Below are 18,286 nucleotides of genomic sequence, written 5' to 3'. Positions count from 1 at the left end.
CTCGACCGTGGCATTATGACGTCATTTTGTAAAATGACACTATAGCCTCTATATCCATTTCTAAAAGTAATTTTCCAATTAAAATTGGTAGTACACTTTAATTCAATATTTAGAATTGCAAGGGCCCTGACGTGCGCGCACGCATGCGCGTATCAAAATTTGAAAATCTGAAATTATTTTGCATACCTTTCTGACGATTTTGAGCATTTACAAATTTTGAACGTGTTCACGTCCGAGAGCACGTCATTTACGTGTATTTGCGCGTCCGTATAGGAAGGCAAACATGCTTCCTTTTTTTTCCCCGGATGGAATCGCTTTCTAATCCATTGAGCAGATTGTTTTTTTTTTATTATTATTCATTTATTATCATTATTATTATTATTATTATTTTTTTTTTACAAATTGCAAGTCCATCTGACTTGCTATGACGACATGCGGGAGAGTCAAAGTTTAATTTTTGTCCGCACGTCAATGGCGATACACGGAGCAAATGTGTGAAAAAAGGTGCATCTTTTACATCCGTCGTAGCTCGATATCATGGACGATAACCAAAAACTGTTTTCATTTTACATATTCTCAAATCAGACAAGTGGTAAATGTCAGCTAATGGGATGTCAAGGCTGCCAAGTGATTAAAAGCTATCAAATATGCATAAAATGAGAAATCTTGAATTTCATAATGTTTTCATCACATTTAAAGTTCATTCAAGCGTACAGTACACCGAATTAAAACGTACGAGGAAATTCCCTTAAAATTCCGTTCATGGAACATTCGAACGAGCCCGACAACGCTTGTAACGGAACTTCCAACGCTTTCCAAGGCCTTTTCGAATTTAACGAATTCTACCCGGAGCCTCCAAAGGTTCTTACCGTCTTTACGGAATCGCAAACGCAGTTACCAACGGTCTCGGGAATTTTAACGCACTCGTTCTGTTTTTGTTTTTGTTTCAATTCAATTCAATTCGATTTTATTTCCATTTCCATTGAATAAACCGAAAAAATATATACAATACATTTACAGAACAAATTTATAACAATTTCAAAGAAAACGTACAAGTGGTCACGAGTAACAACAAAATTTCGTTTCTAAGGTATATACCTAATACAAAGATTAGAATGGAAATGGAGGGTCCCACTTAAAAAGCAAAGCTTGTAGGGTATGGGACCCTCAAAAATACGTACACAAGGTCAAAGAAACCAATGTCAACTGACATGAAATTAACTTAGGAAGGGGAAAAAAGAAGAAGAAAAAAAAAAGAACAAAAAAGGGGGAAATAAGACTATGGTACAACACGCGCCATCGTGGACACAAGCATACTGTACTTCATGATTAAAATGCAATAACAAAACAATACAACGCTCCCTGGTTTGAAATTGCGATTGATTGGGAGCATATGCCGGTATGAATGCATAGGAACGGATATAAGAAAAAAGAGAAAGAGAATAGACTCACTGTTACTGGTACAATAAAATAAATATCTGAGGTAAACTTATGTTAGACAGATTGTTTTCCTTAAAAGATGATTTCTGTGTGATATCTTAATACTTGTAAAAACAAACAAACAAACAAACAATCGACTTGATTGAGAGAATGAAACCGAAACTAATTTGGTTGTATATCATAAGATTTCAACAGAAAGAATTTTAATTTATTCTTAAAAGAATTCAAAGTTTGTGCTGTTATTATGTCGTTGGGAAGTGAGTTCCAATACTTAGGCCCCTCGTAGATGAAGGTTTGCTGAGCCAGCAAAGTCCTAAAAAATGGTAAATGAAATTCGTTGGATTGCCTTGTAGGATAATTATGAACAGATTGATTTTTTTGAAAACATTGATTCAAATATATATGGAAGATTATTTTTATTGTAATTATACATAAATTGTCCTAAATTAAACAAATACAAATCTTTAATTTTAAATATTTTATTTTCAAAAAATAACGGATCAGTATGAGACAAATATGCAGTGTGACATATAATACGCAGTGACTTCTTTTGTAGCAGAAGTAATTTATCCAAAAGAATTTGATATGTATTTCCCCATACAAGAATACCGTAATTTAAATAAGGCAATATGAGGGATGAATATAATGTAAGCAGGGACGACAAAGGAAGACAAAATTTAATCTTGTTGATTATACCGATGTTTCGAGAAATAATCTTACATATACTATCAATATGAAATTTCCATGAAAGCTTATTATCAACTGTTATTCCCAGAAATTTGATATAAGAAACATTTTCCAGTGGTGTGCCATCAAAAATGATATCAGCAGGTAGTGCCTCAATGGAGTTGCTGAAAAGCATATATTTTGTTTTTTGAAGATTGAGAGATAATTTATTAGCTTTTATCCATTGAGCAACTTTTTCTAATTCAAAATTTAATGTCTTTACTAGGGTAAAAGGATTATTATGCGAAAAAATGTCAATGCTTCTAAAGGATATTAACGGAATTGGAAAATTCGAGGGCAGCAACCTCTAACGATCCTTAAAACATTAAATGCATTTTGTTTGACATTACAACGCACGTGACGAATTTCATCGCAATCAAGAAAAGCATTTTACGAATTCAAAGAAATGAAGATCACGGCGACAATTACGGATATCGCGAAAAAAAAACCCCATAGAAACAAGTACACTAACTCGGAGCAAAGTTTACAATGATCTGTATAGGCCCATTTTTTTTCTTTTTGAAATCTGATTTGATTACAAACACTTTGTTAAATTTGATTTTTTTTTTAATACGCCCTGGTGCACTTAGAAATGATATAAACCAAAACCCAAAGAGTAATGGGGATATAGTGAAATCAGCACCATTATTAGAACACACCAAAGAAAGTCTGAGGAAAATCGGACAATCGATGATTTCTTTTTGCTGTAACGAGTGGATAAGGAGACTCCTGCAGCTTATGACATTGTCTGTGGACAGCAATATAAAGACAATTTAAACTAAATTCAACTTACTCTCTTTTTTTACCTTAATGAAAGAGCATTTGATTATTCTCTTTCAAAAAGCAGGGCGAGATGATATTACCCTTAACCCTATAAAGCCCAAGGGAGGGGGAGGGGGGGGGGGGGGGGGGGGCACAGTGTGCTTCCCTACCCGATTTTCATTTGCCACTCCTTCGCCCTTAATCCGATTTCAACCAAATTTGGTGACTTTTCCTACAATCTTATTGCAAACATTTTGATACATAATTTAGCTATATTTGATGTTGCTGGTTGCCATGGCAACCATAAACTGACAACCATGTCAGTCAGATTTTGCATTTTTTTTTCTGTTCCCATTTCATTTAACAGTAGGTCCTACTGCAGTGTATGAAATGGGTGTTTCTTGGCTGGAATTTGTTGAAGGAGCAAAATTTGAAGTAATTATGGTCCTGCAAACGTTTTGTTATTATTTCCTTTGTTTTTCTAAAGATTGCCCTTCTATTTCGTGTTATTTTGATTCCTTCACCAAAATTATGCCTCTAATAGCATTAGTTAGTCATTATCAATCTGCAATCTCAAAATTCTACTATTATGCAAATATGAAATGTCATAACTATACATGTACCCGTCCCGAACATTTCATATCAGGTCTCATAATGTATTTCTTTATGTTGATATGAATAGCGCCCCCATGTGGTGACCTTGATCAATTCCAACTATAACAAATAATAACATTTCACTTGCTTATCATTTGTGGCAAATATGTGACTCTGCACCTCAAAACAAACAAAAAGTCGCCAGACAAGATTTTTTAGTTAAGACCATATTCTGAAAGAGCACACTTTAAGCTTTAAAATGATGTATAACTCAAATCAAATGGACTCTCCTAACCTATCTAAATATTGGAAAGAAAGCACAAACTCAGGAAAAGTGTGAACTGAGAAAAGAGGCTTTGAAGTACAGTGTCTATTCAAGCGCTTAATCTTTACCAAACCGTGCTGGCTGTGCGATGAATGGGACAAATAACAGGAAGTAAACCACCAGAGTAACAACAATGACGGGATGATCAAATTAAACTGAAATTAAGCATGCCTCATTAACACATTCTGTCCATAATTTATGCCAACTTTCAAAGCAGTATAGCACTATCCTTTCAAAGGTTATTAGAGTTGAAAGTGAGAGTGTGTACAAGGTTTTTCAGAAATGAAAAAGGAATTCTAAAGACAACCATAATAACACTATTCTACCAAAAACATTCGAGATAAATTGCTAAAAAAAAACACACTTTCCTGCCCGTTTTATGATGCCAAATTTTAGCATAATGTAAAAGAAGTTAGTAGAAGTTAAGAGTGTGCAAAGGATTTTAAGAAAAAAAAACGGGCCTTTAAGACACACCTGATCATTCTATACTCTCCTCAAAAAAAAAAAAAAAGTTGTAGAAATACAACTGAAAACACACTTTTCCATTCATGTTATGATAAAAAAATTACAGAATAATGTAGAAGGATAGCTCTCTCAGAAAATATGAACAACGCAAGATTGACTTTGTTGACCAATTTCACTTTTTTTTTTTAAATCGTCACGTAAAATCGAGGGGTGCGACTTTTCGTTCATTTTGTAATGCACGTTCACATTTGTTGTGTGTAGCTCAGAGTCGAGTGCATGGTTAAGTTTATTTGTATTCTGTTGTTGTTGTTGTTTTCTTTCTTTAGCAAAATGTGTTTCGTATGTATAGATTAAGAGTTTTATGAGTCGATCTATAATTGGTGTTGTATCATAGAGTGCGTATAAAAAACGCAACAAGATTTAATTTCAAATTTGTGAAGATCGTGTTAACTTTACACCAAAGTGAGTAGCAATATCTTAAAGCCACACATCTCCTCTTTCCAATGATATCTTATTTATTCTTACACGGTCATTGATGGCCGAGTAATGACTATTTTTGGACAATGGGTCAAATTGGACTTGGGGCCAAGTTTTAGTTTCTGCATTTAACTATGACGTCAATTTTCGTAGAGAAAAGCTGAATGCCTGGGCTCGACTTTGTGGAAACGGATTGCTCCTAGGCCCATTCTTCTTTGAAAACAACATGAACGGAAATGGATACTTACCAATTTGAAATGAACGTGTGATTCCTGAATTAATGGAAAGTTTTCCTGTGCAACAAGGGGGTGTGTTCAGACGCCTATGGTGGGCACAGGATAGCGCACCAGCCCATTGACTATTTGCAGTAAGAAACAGATTGGCTGAGGTATTTGGAAATCGGGTGATTGCCTTGTATCATGATGTGGAGTGGCCACCACTTCACAATCTCCGGATCTGACTTGTTGTGACCTTTTTCTTTTTTCAAGAGCAAAGTGTTTATTACCCCTCCACCTGACATTGCAACTCTGTGACAAAGAATCACTGATGAGTTTGAAGCTCTACGCCACCAAGCCCCAATGATTCGCAGGGTTGTGCGTGGGATTGAGAACAGAGCTTATCTCTGTGTGGAAAGGAATGGTGGCTATGTTGAGGGGCATGGGATGTAATGTTAAAAAGAGATATTCGAAAGAAGAAAATGGTAAGTTGCAATTGTTAATTTCATTATTCCATTTGTTAAGTTAATTTCTAATAAGGTGCATCGATTCTTGCAGTGTCTAAACTTGGTCCCAAGTCCAATTTGACCCATTGTCCAAAAATAATGATTGCTCAGCCATCCATGACCGTGTACGAATAATTAAGATATCATTGGAAAGAGGAGATATGAGATAGATGGTGGTACTCACTTTGGTGGAAAGTTAACACAATCTTCACAAATCTAAAATCAAATCTTGTTGCGTTTTTTTTTTTGATACGCACTGTATTAGTATGATAAATAGAGATAAGGCATCATCCACGTCAAGGTCTGCTTATGACGACGGTCCCCTGTCCTGATTTCTCCTTTATTCATAAATACAGTATGCCTTAATAGTTTTGATTAATATGTTATTACAGACTGATGTTGTTATGAAAGTGGCAATTCTTGTATTGATTTGTATGTTAAACTCTCCTCTTTTTTTGCATACTCTGTATCATTTTGTTTTCATTTGCTATTGGATTTGGAGAAATAAAATGCAAAAACTAAACCAAACCAACCAAACCAACCAAACCAAGTCTGCAAAGAATTTCCCTCAGCAGCACTGCGAATTAGCGGCGCTGATTGCCTATAGAAAGGTGTTATCTGAATGAAAGAACTCGTACAACGCTATTCATGGCGTACGACCGAATAAACTATGCATCGCGAATCCTTAAACAATGAACGTTCTGCTATCAAGGACTGATAATCAAGTACTAGTAACCATCATTCTTGCTTCGCCGTCGATAGGTGTCGGTGAGTTTAAGCGGTAACGAAATGACGCGATGTTGTTGGAGAATTATTTGCATTTTGTCAGGTACACGTCAAGAGTAACTGATATTTGTACTTCATTTCCCCTTCAAAGGTGATCGCAGATCATATTTTTTTTTCCGCCTCCAGGCTTTTAAATTAGTTAGCACATTTATTTTTGTCTAGGAAAAGCAAGAATAAAGTCAAATCAAAATCATTCAAATTCGATAACAGATTTAGATATGTGGTTGCTTTCTTTCCTTTTTATTATGTTGAGACCAAGATCATTAAGAAAGAACAGTACCTTATTTCAACAATCAGATGTGCAGAATCTCTTTTCCCCACTTTTTTCTTTTAAGGTAATTTACCGACGTGGGCGTGTATTGTTGTTTCACAGCTTTTCTTAATGACTATCTCCAGGCAAAATCTAACAATACTATGAAGCAATAATTATACAACCGCATGGCCGATTGTTATATCTTATTTTTTGGATAAGCCTACACGTTTTTTCATTCATTTTTATAAACCTTCCTTCTTTTCCTTTTTTTTTTCAGTTGTTCGTTACCTGTAATAAGGTGGTCGAGTGTTATGCATTTTTGAAGTTTCAGTGCCGCTATCGCTGGATGCGAAGACTACAACAGCTTGCGATATCATTTGTGCAGAATGATTATAAAGAATATAAAAAGTGAATTCAATATATTTTTACTTTCTCGCATTATAAAACAGCACTTGACTTGCCTCTTTCAGAAGGCAAGGAGAATGATATTCCCCTTAACCAAATGTTAACATATACCAGTAAGAAGCCGAGGAATTGTGTATTTCTTTTTTTTTTCTGAAAATGAAATTTTGGGAAAATTTTCTTTATTCGTTCTACGATTATGACATTAAAAGATGTATTTGTCTTCTAATCCAGCAGCGACTGAGAAGAAACTTTAAAAATTAAATCATAACTTGAACGGATTGTCTGATTTTCCTCAAACTTTCACTAATGTGCACCTGTGGTGCAGGGGTGAGCAATGTGCTCTTAAGTAATATAATATATCGTTGTTTTTGCTATTCTTTATTTTGAGCATTTTGCTTCACTTTACGAGAGACGCTTGTAAGATAGATTGGCTGCTAACAAGTGGTTAGTTGTTGGTTCAGTGTTTGTTTGTTTGTTTGTTTGTTTGTAGTTTCATCATTCGTGGGATCGGTTCCAGAGTGGGGAAAGACCAGAGTGGTTCGAGTGCCGGTACGAGACGAGAGGGGTCAGAGAGAGAGGAATCGAAAGAAGAAATTGTTTGCTCAGGAGATTTGTCTTGTCCCTTACACCAGCAAAGAGTCGTCACTATCGCTAATCAAATCATATCAATAGTTCTTTTTCTTTCCTCGTAAATAACACAAGGTGAATGTTAAAATGAAATTATTGAACGCGCAGCGTTTATCAAATTCAATCCAGAAACACATGGCCGGTTGCGGTAGTAGGTGGAAGAAGATAAGTATGCCGGGCTTGCGGCACGACATTCGTAATGCCAGCGGTTACCCTTCTGGCCGTTTTTGTTTGTTTGTTTGTTTGTTTGTTTTTCTTCTTTTTTTATTTCGGTATGTGCATGATAAGGGAAATTGAAATATCTATTAAATCATGGAAAATCAATAAAGTCCGTACTCAAAACGTGACTTTACAATGTATGTAGTTACAAAAATACGTTAAACTGTTTAACATGAATTTACACTCGGTTGCACAAAGGTACTTATAGAGAATAATAAAAAATGACAATGAGGAAATAAAATGAAAGAAAATATTGCGTGTCCCAAAAAAACAGGAAAAAAAAAGAATCCGAAGTTCATTTTTTTTTTGCGATTAAAATCATTAATTTGCATTGTGAGAAGTACATTAATAGAACTAGAAATGTCGCTATGGCGACTGGTATGCCTCCGCCATAATGCATGATTCTCCTAATAGGTCTATAGTACATGTGGACAATGTGTGATTACATTTTCACAAAATTGGCAAAATATTAAAATGACATGTTTGTCACAAATGTATTGAATGTTTACCTTCCTTGACCTACCATGTATGTTTATTGGATGAATAGGAGAGCATGTATTTGGGGATTTAAGAACTTTAACTGACTTTGACCATTTCATAAGTTTATGCACTGAGTAATTTTCAAGGTATGGAGAAAAAGCGCAATTTCTGTATTGAACAGTAAATTGTTATCATTTTCATCTGGCCTTTGATTTATAAGAGAATCACTGTCAGGTAGAACATACATAAATTCAGCATGTTCTAAGTTTCAAGATAACTTGAGCCACTTTCCGAGATATGGAGAAAGAATTAAGTTCAGCACTTTCACTTTGACCTTTTGACCTTTGATCTTCTTGGCAAAAAAAAAAAAATCCCAGAAAATCTCTGTTGGGTTATACATGCATACATCAAGTTAAAAAAAAAAGTCCTGCTGGCATTGCATAAATATAAGGAAAATAGTAAAAGTATTGCCCTTGACCTTTGACCCCTGACCTTTGACCCCATGAACCCTAAATTCCCTAGAAAACCACTGCCAGTCAGTAGATGCATATAATATGTTCCATGAAGATACCTTGAACAATTTCCAAGATACAGAGAAAAAAGTGAAAATCTAACATTTTACTTGACCTTTTGACCTTTGACCTTTTGACCTCATGACCCCAAACTTTCACCAGAGAATCTTAATTGGGTAGTACATGTATACACTAAGTTTCCAGAAAATATCTTCAGGCATTGCATAGATATGGGGGAAATAGTAAAATTTTAAGCATTTGACCTTGACCTTTTGACCTTTGACCTTGAGCATGTGCACCCAAAAGTTGATAGGCACAACTTCACCCCCTAACACACATACATGCCAAGTTTCATTAGGATACCTCAAAAGGTTTTGGTAGTTACCCTGTCCACAAAAATTCATTACGGACGGACGGAAGGACGGACGGACGGACGGACGGACGGACGGACGGACGGAAGGACGGACGGACGGACGGACGGACGGACGGACGGACGGACGGACAACCCGAAAACATAATGCCTCCGGCACCACTTCGTGGCGGAGGCATAAAAATACACTTCTCCTCCTTTATTCAACATACAACTCGATGTTCATAATATACACAGAAATTTACTTAGTAAAAACGATATACACTAGTGCTACTGAATTTTTGTTTGCAAGCGCAAATTGCAACTTTGAAAGAGCTTTAAGCGGGTTTTTATTTTTTCGGCAGTCGTCTACATAAACGAAGATCATAGCCTTCCATATTTTTTCTTTTCATAATATGTTCACGCTCGATAGAGAAAACTTAATTTGAAATTAGAGAAAACACAGAGTCGTTGCCATGAATCATCCCATCGAATGACCTTCGCGGAGTCCTGACCTCACCTCTTGTGACTTTTTTTTTTCTGGGGTTTCCTCAAGGGAAAAGTCTTCTTCCCTGCCACTCGTGACCTTGGGGATCTAAGAGCCAGAACCGTCGAGCATTGGACGCTCTTCGACAGGACATGGGGATGATTCGCCGCACAGAGAGAACCACGAGGACGAGAACGCTAACATGATTTATATTATTTTGATCTGCAAATCGTTAGAAAGATTCTCCGTGCAATCTCGCGGTTCCTTGATTTTAGTAAGTGTGTTATGTTTGAATTACTTGTACAAGATGTTGGTTGAAAAGTGAGTGGATGAAGAAGCAGGGTCAGCGGCATAACCCACCTAAAAACAAAAATAAAAAATGCATGCAAAAAAGAGAACAACAACAACAAAACAACTAACTAACAAACTAACACCAAACCACACAAAGAACACAAATTGACTTTCTGCCCTGTACTTGTACCTTTGAAATAATAGAAGTGCATGTTTGGTGATTAAAAAAAAAAGTGGTAAACCTCATTTCTGCTTTTCGTCCCCTTAAAAAAAAGAAGTTCCTTCTTCCCTTTCAGTGATGGAAGGAGGAACCAATGCTTCAAGGAGATGAACCCATTGTCTAGTGCAAAGTCAGCAAAGCTGAATGCTTGTTTTTTTCGAATCCGTAGAATAGGTAGAAATTAAACATGTTTCCATGAAACTGTTTCTCGAGCAGGCGTTATTCATATTTGTTGCATGAGATGAAGTTACAAATGTAAAGTTAGTTCATTTTACGTGTAATCTGTATGACAGATCTTTCATCAGCCATGATTCTTTGATTTTCTCCAATATTTTAATACGTTATTGTTTACACATTAAATGCTTGTAAAAATTACATCTATACTTGGATTACTGTCCACATCACCTCGTAACATTTGTTGAAATCAAATGTGACCTTGCATCATACCTCCTCCCCCCCCCCCCAAGAAAAAAGTCGAAAGCACTGATTTTGTGTTGAATTAATCTCATTACACTTCATTTTTAAGCTCTTTTAGAATATGTGACCTTGCTTCAAAGAACCAACGGAGAGTCGCTAGACATGTATTTTTTTTTTTGTTTAAATATAAAGGACAGATTCTGAAAGACTCTCAGCATTAAGATAATGTATAACTCAATTCAAATGAATTCTCTTAACCTATCTAAATATTGGAAGGATTATGCTCTGGAAAAAGTACAAACTGAAAAAAAGAGGCTCTGATGTGCAGGGCCTAATCAAGCGCTTAAGTTTTACCAAACCGAGCTAGCTGCTCGATGAATGGGACAAAAAACAAAACAAAACAAAACAAAACAAAACAAAACAAAACAACATAACAAACAAACAAACAGACAGGCTATAAACCACTGGAACAACAATAATAAAGGGATTATCAGATTAAGTTTAATTTGAAATTCTGTCCATGATCAATGCCAATTTCCATAATAGAAATAATTGTTATCATTTAAGAAGCTATTAGATTTGAAAGAAAAGTTTTGTGATGCAGGGTCACAGATGTAAGGCTTCGACTTATGGAGATTTTGTGCAATCCGTATTATGTTTAGGCATAACCTGTTGCCAATCATCCGCAAGATAGTAAGTTAAAATCATATATGCATGTATATATATATATATATATATGGGTGAAAACGTTGAACGATGTACAATTGGCCATTTTCAGGCTTTTTTATATTCAAACCCTTGTAAAATTGTCACCTGGGGGTGTTTTTCATGGTTTTAGATATCATTTGGTAGGGGAGGGTTGTACCTTTCAGGAAATATATACTTCGTAGTGTTCTTACTGCATTTTCTTTAAAAAATAATGCCTTGAAGCTGAAAAAATTGACAAAAATGCATATTTTGGGAAAAAATCCCAGAATCACACGTCTTAATTTTTGTTCTAATGCAATTCTACAGCTTTGTTTTTCCTTGTGAGTAAGCCCACACACTTCAACTATTTAATCAAGCGCTTCTGCCATGAACGTGTGTATTATTTATCTTATCAGGAAACATTGAATTCACTTATGTCTGAAAAAGAACGTCTCTGAATGAATTATCTTTTCCTTGACGCGAAAAATTCAGGATGACTATGAAAACATGTAAGGCCATATTTATTTAGCGTCTTATCCATACAACCATTCCATCAAAATTTGTGAGTGAGCTGTGTGAAATAACCATGTGGTGGCTCATTAAAGAAAATTATACTGAATAACCATCAGAGATGTTCAGTTGTTTAATGGTGTCATTAATGAAAGTGGATTATGCTTGAGATAAAAAGTGGATATCAGTATGTCAGTGTGAGCCAGGCGACTATGATGATTGGCAACTTTAGTAGCATACTGTCCACAAAAATGAGTTCTGGTTGAAAACCCGAATTGGCGAATGTCTCTGATCAAAACGAATGTCCCTGATTGAAAGTCTCTGAAGGGATATTCCCTCATCTGACACTTTCGCACTGCATGATACTTTATTTGCGTGCTTATTTTACGCACTGACGAGCCATCCTGGAATCGAGTCAGCACAGTTCAACGACAGACATGCCCACAAATCTTGAAAATGTGAGTAATAACAAAAACTTTCCTGGTGTTTGTGCCGATTTATTAGAATTATTATTCCGTAGATTTGCCAATCAGTATCATTTGTGAAATAATGTATTTTAATCTTTGGATTAGAGGTAAATTAAAAAGGATAGACAGTAAATATGTAAGAATCTGCACGAAAATCAAAGACCGCACGTCTCTGAGCAAAATGAAAAACGTCTCTGAAAATTACTGTTTCATGAAATAAAGACATCCACTATACAAATTATGAGAACGTTAAAGTAAATTTATGTCTGGATGGGCTCAGTTAGTATAATAGGAACAAGTAGAACCAAGTTAACACGGTCGTGTTGTAATATTAAGAAAAATGAAGCTTCCTGAAAGATGTTGAAAATTTGTAAAAGAGTTTCAAATTTAAGATTTTCTGTTGATTGAGCAAGAGTAAACACATTGCCAGGACAGGAAATATGTTTTATGACTAGTAATAGGTCAATAGTCTATGATTATTATGTAGTAGTCACTTTAGTTTACGTATTTTTTTTGTGAGAGAGGCAGAAATGTAAGAAAAACAGGTTTAGGTCAGAGACGTTCTCTGAACAAATAGGATCTGCTCTCAAACCAATATCAATGACCCACCATGGCGAATTGGTGCCTATGTTTGTAGCACATTGGCTCCTCAATCCAAACATAATGCCAATATCTTGTAAAAATCAAACCCATTAAGTATTGATAAGCAAAGATGTTTACGTCAGAGACGTTACATTGAACGTTTTACACATTTTCAACTACTACAATAAGGAGTAGATGTTTCATTATTCCACAGTATATGGCCCTCGTATACATACATCGTTCTAGGTAATTTACGCAATCTAAAAACAATGTTGATTTTATAATTTTGATCAGAGACGTTCATTTGTGCGTACATTGTTCTTCCAGTGCATGATAAATTTATTTTAATATCATTTTAACTCTATCTTTTTTTTTCTTACAGCAAAATGGGAAGACCGGATGGATTTTAAATGCTCCGAATATTAGAATTTCGTCCTGCTCAGGATCTTTAGGCTCAGTCATGTTCATGGAGCCTACAAGTTCCAGACAACGGCCGTGGTACTGGCAAGACCGGACGGACATCTTGGAGGTGCCATCTGTTTACAAAATAATGACTATCCCAACCCCTGTTTCAGGTAGCAAGCGACGCAGTCGGTACCATGCACTGATTGAGGACATGGAATACCAAGTGGAGGGGAAATACAATTCAATGTTATAATGCGGACTCTGTTTTTATGCATATCACTACGTTTGCTTTTGAGGCTGTAAAATCTGAGGCTTACATGCTAAGAAATAAATGTTCAAATTTGCACCTAATTTGTAATAATAGCAGCACACCTGCGGTGCATACTTGCACCCTTAATTGTGCTTAATTGCACCCTTAATTAATTGCCTTTTTTATGTTTTGCTAATTCCTGCAAACAAGTTCTCGTACAGTTGATAAGAATATGCAAATGAGTGAGCTAACCATGTCATAACCTCACAATTTTCCATTGATCGTGTACAAAAAATAACGAAAATTCAATTTTTCTGTCTTTGAAATCTGAAACATGATGCTATTCCTGGTTGATTACCTTCAGAATAGTAATCAGTTAGATATACCCGGATTAGAGCCTCGGACATAATTATGTTTGAATGAAAAACTGAAAATTTCAAAAGTTTATGTGCAAACATTATGGCAAGTTGTGAGGGAATGACAAGCTCAATTTGCCATTAGCATATTCATAACGACCGTTCAAAAACTGTTTCCTGAAAAATTAGCGAAACTTCAAAACGTCATAACTTCATTATTTTTTTCTTGAGCCCGTAAGATTTTATTCTTTCTTATCAGCGGCTAGCTCATATTTGGGCTGAATATCCCCTGTAATGACTCGTTTTCTCTTAGAAGTAAGGTGAGATGTTCTAGTGGTATTATTTTTGAGGTTTGTAAGCCAAATACATGAGAAAAGGAAAAATACTAACATCTGAAACAAGAAAATGCCTATTAAGAATGTCCTTTTACTTAGTTTCCTCTACAACACTACACTTATGTATCGCCTTCGAGTAGAAAGAAGGATTGATAATCCCCTACCGATTTGACAGGTAAAATATGATATCGTAATGTTATCATTGTCAACCTCTTGAAAGAGGTTTTCAGTTCATTTTGGTCAAACGTTTGCTGTACCACACCGTTGATATTCTTTTGAGTTTGGCGTTTACAATTTATATCTGCCATAGTATACAAAAAAGCACAGCGGAATTTGATGCTTCTAGGATGAGTATAGGTTAATTACAGCTTTCTGAGACGACATCATAGCAGTGGCCCAGGTACGGTCCCTAATAAAAATCCGAACTGGCCGGACATACACATACAATCATATTTGAGGTATAGTGGTCAAATTAGAATAGTATTAGTAAATTCGTGTTTACCTTTGTTATAGATTTGAACTACATTTGAAAGAAAACATATACGATATTGATAGCATGTGGGCACACCTTCGCATACACCGGAAGGTGAAATACAAAGTAGTGGTCATCATAAACAAAAACAATTCTTAAAGGTAGGGGATACCTTTTACAGACCTCCCAAAATGCAGCAAAACATTAAATATGAACCTCAGGGGACTTGCTTAGGCCACTGCTTAGAAATTTGGAAGTCAACAGTTATCTAAAATTTGAATAATGCACAAAACTCAACTACTCAGTAGTTCTTTGTGTCAGCCACACTTAAGCCTTTTTGTTGCATTCTTCTGTATTTGTGATCTATAAACACAAATCTCAAAGTACAAGAGCTGATGTAATAACATATAGAGTGTGTGGTAAGAATGTACATAGAAATGTTTGTTAGTGTTGATGAACTTTCTTCACAAAATATACATGATGGACACACATGCAGTACATGGGTCTGCAAAGGTAGCCTAGTAATGTACTGGAATTTACGGTGAGCCCCGAAAACAATTCAATTCAAAATCTAACCGTCAAAAAAATGTACTAAATGTTACCTTCCACTTTCAGTACTTTATGGGAGTTTCTAAAATGATATTCTCTTCAACATACCACTGTATTTATACAACTCTTCATTTAAGGCGTGCAAATGGGATTCCCTACCTTTAACATATGCCTCGGTAAATGATTTCTAAATGAATGTGGAATGTTGAGTTACGAGCATCTTTTAAAATAGGGAGTTTGGTGTTTAATTCTAGTGATAACTTACAGCCGAAACGTCCCTGATGGAAAAGCAAATGTCTCTGATACAAACAAATAATTTAGGTAAGGTAGTCAAAATTGCAAGTATTTCATGTAATTTTTATTTGTCTGTCATTTAACAGTGTTGTAAGATATGAATAATATAACAAGGACAGGTTTGTTGATTTTTGGTGTAGAAATCGAAATTCCTTTTACAATTTGGAGGTTTGTAGTTACAATCGTTCATCATGAAAAATAATTCAAGTTTAAATTCCCATTCTGAATTGTTAACAAAAGATAAACATGTGTTTAATAAAAGAACAATGTTGTTTGTTCACAAACCTCGTAATTATGGATCAAAGGACATCGTTTTTATTGTCTATGTCTGAGGAACGTCTATGAGTGAAACCTGAACGTCTCTGATCAAAACATGGCTTACTTTCAGCATCTGTAAAGGGCTTTTATGGGGATTTGACCAAACGAAATGCACTAAATTCATTATTAGTATCTAGTGAACATTAACATTTAAACAAATGAGACCCCTGCTATATGTTTTGTTCAAATGAGATGAAAGTGAAGATAAGAATATAAAAATCTCTGCTTAAATGACAAAAATTCCACTTTTACTTTAACTTCCGTGTGTATTAGCTTTTGTAAACTTCACAGGAGGTAAACAATATTTTAGGAACAAATTAACACAGTCTTCAAAAGCATGAACAAGATGAAAATATATTCATTTGAATGTTTTTCTACCCTTCATTTGAATTTTCACTAAAACAGTGTTTATTTTAGTCAGAGACGTTCGCCAATATGTCACAGTTCTATCTAATCTTGAATAAAAACAACACCCTTGGAGATATCCCAGTATAATCGGGTTTCCAAGAAAGCTGATATCAATGACATTTGACTGAGATATATTTATATCAGTGAGTGACGTTTTTTAATTTTGACCCCTGATTTGCCCAATTGTACATCGTTCAACGTTTTCACCCATATATATATATATATGTATAATGTATATATATATATATATATATTGATAATATATACATATATAACATATATTATATAGATATAAATAATTACATATATTCATACATTTATTTATTTGCATGGCATTATGTTTTCATATTACAAAGTGTATTTCTAACAAAGTGAAAGACTATCCGACTTGATATCACGCCATTAGGCCATGCCAAAGTTGATATTACGTGACTGCGTGAATGTAAATGTGCGAAATCGTATATCTATAGTAGTTCGTTAAGATGGACGATGAACCCCGGATATATATATATGTATATATATATATATATCGGTGAAAACGTTGAACGATGTACAATCGGCCATTATTGGGCTTTGCGATTTTCAAACCCCTGTAAAATTGTTACCTGGGGGTGCTTTTCATAATTTTAGGTATCATTTGGTAGGGGAGGGTTGTGCCTTTCAGAAGATATATAATTTCTACTGTTGTTACAGCATTTCCAGAAAAATATAATGCTTTAAAGCTGAAACATTTGCCAAAAATGCATATTTTACGAAAAAAAATCCCAAAATCACACATCGCATTTTTTGTTCTAACCCAATTCTACAGCTTAGTTTTTCCTTGTGAGTAAGCCCACACTCTTCAACTATTAAATCAAATACTTCTGCCATGAACGTGTGTATTATTTATTTTATCAGGAAATGTTGAATTTACTGTCTGAAAAAGAACGTCTCTGAATGAATTATCTTTTCATTGACGCAAAAAATTCAAGGTTAATATGAAAACATGTATGGCCATATTTAGTTAGCGTCTTATCCATACTACCATCCCATCAACATTTGTGAGTGAGCTGTATGAAATTATCGAATGGTGGCTCATGAAAGAAAATTATACGGAATAACCATCAGAGATGTCCAAGTGGTTAATGGTGTCATTAATGAAAGTGGGTTATGCTTGAGATAAAAACTGGTGATCAGTATGTCAGTGTGAGCTAGGCGACTACGATGATTCAGTATAGCATACTGTCCACAAAAATGAGTTCTATGGTTGAAAACCTGAATTGACGAATGTCTCTGATCAAAACGAATGTCCCTGACTGAAAATCTCTGAAGGAATATTCCCTCATTTGACACTTTCGCACTGCATGATACTTTATTTGCGTGCTTATTTTACGCACTGACGTGCCATCCTGGAATAGAGTCAGCACAGTTCAATGACGGAAATGCCCACAAATCCTGAAAATGTGAGTAATAACAAAAAACTTTCCTGGTGTTTGTGCCGATTTATAAAAGCTATTATTCCGTAGATATGCCAATCAGTATCATTTATGTATCTTAATATTTGGATCAGAGGTAAATTAAAAAAGGATAGACAGTAAATATGTAAGAATTTGCACAAATATCAAAGACCGAACGTCTCTGAGCAAAATGAAAAACGTCTCTGATAATTATTGTTTCATGAAATGAAGGCATCCACTATACAAATTATGAGAACATTAAAGTAAAATTATACTGAATTCTAATATCATTTTTAACTCTATTTTTTTTTTTCTTGCAGCAAGATGGGTAGACCGGATGGATTTTAAACGCTCCGAATATTAGAATTTCTTCCTGTTCAGGATCTTTAGGTCCAATCATGTTCATGTAGCCTACAAGTTCCAGACCACGGTCGTGGTACTGGCAAGACTGGACGGACATCTTCGAGGTGCCATCTGTTTACAAAATAATGACTATCCCAACCCTGGTTCCACGTAGCAAGCGACGCAGTCAGTACCATGCACTGATTGAGGACACTGAATACCAGGTGGAGGAAAAATTCAGTTCAATGTTATAATGCGGACTCTGTTTAAATGTTTATCACTACATTTTGCTTTTGAGCCTGTAAAATTACAGGTTTAC

General features: G+C 35.2%; 1 protein-coding gene across 1 annotated transcript in view; it reads right to left on the bottom strand.

The window, feature by feature from the left end:
* LOC139729002 (ATP-binding cassette sub-family C member 10-like) overlaps nucleotides 1–18,286 on the bottom strand; it is a 111,672-nt gene that overhangs the window by 48,765 nt on the left and 44,621 nt on the right. The window lies entirely within an intron of this gene.

Source organism: Diadema antillarum, unplaced genomic scaffold (assembly GCF_040938485.1).
Source record: "Diadema antillarum isolate AM-2024a unplaced genomic scaffold, OU_Dant_1.0 seq00000212_RagTag, whole genome shotgun sequence".
Taxonomy (NCBI): Eukaryota; Metazoa; Echinodermata; class Echinoidea; order Diadematoida; family Diadematidae; genus Diadema; species Diadema antillarum.
The sequence above is the reverse complement of the archived record's forward strand: the minus strand, read 5'-3'. Positions and strand labels throughout refer to the sequence as shown.